Raw genomic sequence first — 3,290 nt, 5'->3', positions numbered from 1 at the left:
CCTCTCTCTGTAACTGGATCCTGGACTTCCTGACCAACAGACCTCAGTCTGTCAGGTTAGGTGACCGCACCTCCTCCACCCTGACCCTCAGCAAAGGTGCCCCTCAAGGCTGTGTTCTGAGCCCCCTCCTTTTTTCCCTCTTTACCCACGACTGCCTGCCAACTCACCCCTCAAATGTTATAGTTAAGTTTGCAGATGACACCACAGTCATTGGCCGTATCACCAACAACGACGAGACGGCCTACAGAAACGAGATTGAGCACCTCACATCATGGTGTACAACCAACAATCTTGTCCGTAATGTGCAGAAGACAAAGGAGCTGATTGTGGACTTCAGGAGGTCTAGAAGCTACAGCCACTCCCCAATACACATCAATGGGGTGAAAGTGGAGCGTGTTTCCAGCTTTAAATTCCTTGGAGTCCACATCAGCGAGGACCTTTCGTGGACATTAAACACCCAGGCCCTTGTGAAAAAGGCCCAACAACGCCTGCATTTCCTGAGGAGGCTGAGGAGCGCCCGTCTACCCCCCAAAATTCTCACCAACTTCTACCACTGCACCATAGAGAGCATCCTGACCATCTGCATCTCAGTGTGGTACGGCAACTGCACCTCAGTAGACCAGAAAGCTCTGCAGCGGATCATCAAGGCGGCCCAGCATATCACCGGTACCCAGCTCCCAGCCATAAAAGACATTTATCACAAACGCTGCCTTCGAAGGGGTCTGAGCATCAGCAGAGATCCCACCCACCCCAACCATGGACTGTTCTCCCCCCTGCACTCTGGGAGGCGCTACAGGAGCCTCAGAGCCCGCACTACCAGGCTCAGAAACAGCTTCTTTCCGCAAGCTGTTGCCCACCTGAACCTGACTACCCATTGAATGTCTATAGATATTTTTAAATATTTACTCCAGCTCTTTTTTTAACTTATTTTAGCTTTTGGTCTGCATGTGTGTATATCTTATACTGTGTTTGCTGTGTTTGTCTGTGTCTGTCTTGCACTGTTTGGTGAAGCCACAGCCCTCATTTCATTTTTAACATGTGCTGCACATTGTTTTTAATGACAATAAAATTGAATTGAATTGAATTGAATTGAATTGAAGACCCCAAACAGTGCACCAGCTGATCAGAGAGGAGAAGGGCAACAGCTGTCTTAAGTGTAAACCAATGGTGATTCTGTATGTGGTGGGAGTGTCAGAACAGTTGAGACGTGTATTTTCCAAACATCGTGTCTCAGCTGCTTTCAAACCCCAAAACACGCTGCGCCAGAAGTTGGTCCAGCCCAAGGACCGGATCCCTGGCACCAAACAGAGCAATATAGTGTAGCTGTTAAGTGCCAGGAGGATTGTAGTGACTTGTACATTGGGGAAACTAAACAGACGCTGGCCAAGAAGATGGCACAACACAAGAGCACTAACACGTCAGGCCAGGACTCCACAGTCTACACCATCTACAGACCAGGACTCCACCGTCTACACCATCTACAGATCAGGCCTCCACCGTCTACACCATCTACAGATCAGGCCTCCACCGTCTACACCATCTACAGACCAGGACTCCACCGTCTACACCATCTACAGACCAGGACTCAACCGTCTACACCATCTACAGATCAGGCCTCCACCGTCTACACCATCTACAGACCAGGACTCCACCGTCTACACCATCTACAGATCAGGCCTCCACCGTCTACACCATCTACAGATCAGGCCTCCACAGTCTACACCATCTACAGACCAGAATTCCACAGTCTACACCATCTACAGGCCAGTGACCACTCTTTCAGGGATGAAGATGTGCTCATCCTTGATAGGGAGAAACGCTAGTTTAAATGGGGAGTCAAAGAGGCCATCTATGTGAAGAGGGAACGACCATCACTGAACCGGGTGTGTGTGTGTGTGTGTGTGTATGTGTGTGTGTGTGTGTGTGTGCGCTAAGAGTACATCTGTCACCATCTTACAATGCTGTGATTGCAACTATTCCCCAACCCTCTGTGAATGGTACACATGACCATTGTTTCTCTAGTAAATGGTCACACACATATTTGCCTATGAAAGTGATCGGTGGATTCGGTCGTTATGCCACTGTATTGTTTATAAGGGTGGGGACACCTGCAGTCAGTTGAGACTGCCGAAGTCTTGATGCATGCTAATAATCCAGGTAAGAAATCCAAAGAAGGTTGAATCAGTTCATCTGGACACAACATTTATTGACAGAAACCCAACAGACAGATACTGTCAATCAACCTTGTATCCAGATGAACTGATTCAACCTGCTTTGGTTTATCACCTCTTATTTCACCTGTATAATTCCTTCCTTGTGTATATATGTGAAGATTGTTGTGTTGTAGTGTTATTCTATGTTAAGTACAACGAGAGAGCCACGAAACCAGAGTCACATTCCCTGTATGTGCAAACCTATATGGCCAATAACCATGATTCTGATTCTGACTAGCCTAGCAGTTAAACGTCTGCCCAGGAGTTGCCCTTGCTTACCAAAGTATTTTGTCTCAGGTTTTAAAAGCATTAATGGGGTAGTATTTCACAAAACCAGAGGTTATAAACTAAGATGCACAGGGGGAAATACGTTTAACATTTTGCATTTAATAGAGTACTGCAAGAGGCAATTCTACATAAAGAATAAACCTGTACATTGGGCCACCACCTTAACAGGTTACACAACAAATTAAAGTACAAACAACATACTTTAGGCCATATCAAGAACCAGTATGCATAATTACACAATTGTGGCTATGTTGCCTTCAGAAACATAGCCACAATTACAAAAGTACAAACAATACCACTCTGAAACAGCACAGTGTACAAAGCAGGAGAGACATTTTGCCAAGGGGCGTCAGTCGATTTATGGACTCACCACGAGAACAGCTGGAGTCTCTGACTGTGAGTGCAGAACTGAACTAATACCAGCAGTACCATTAGCTTGAGCTTGATTGTCACTGCCACAACTTATTGCTGATGTGGGTGCTGTTCCAATCTCTTTCTTGTGTCCATGCTCATTGAACGATGGCTAAGTTGCCCACCACCAAGAAAATGTCCACATTAGTGCCGTCCATCCAACATCACTATGTAACTGCAAGTTCAACATCGTAATATCACTGACTGGTTGATCACACAATGTGATATAGTAGTTGTTTTTAATGGCATTAAAACAACTACTATATCACAGCATTTATAAGGAAACATTCACACCAGGTACTTATTTTGTTTAGTTCCTCATGAAACAGCCAACAGCTTGACATTGGCTCATTATTAGGCATAGGGTACCGATCCCAG

The sequence above is a fragment of the Lampris incognitus genome, chromosome 12 (genome assembly GCF_029633865.1).
Source record: "Lampris incognitus isolate fLamInc1 chromosome 12, fLamInc1.hap2, whole genome shotgun sequence".
Lineage (NCBI taxonomy): Eukaryota > Metazoa > Chordata > Actinopteri > Lampriformes > Lampridae > Lampris > Lampris incognitus.
This window is presented reverse-complemented; position numbering follows the sequence as displayed.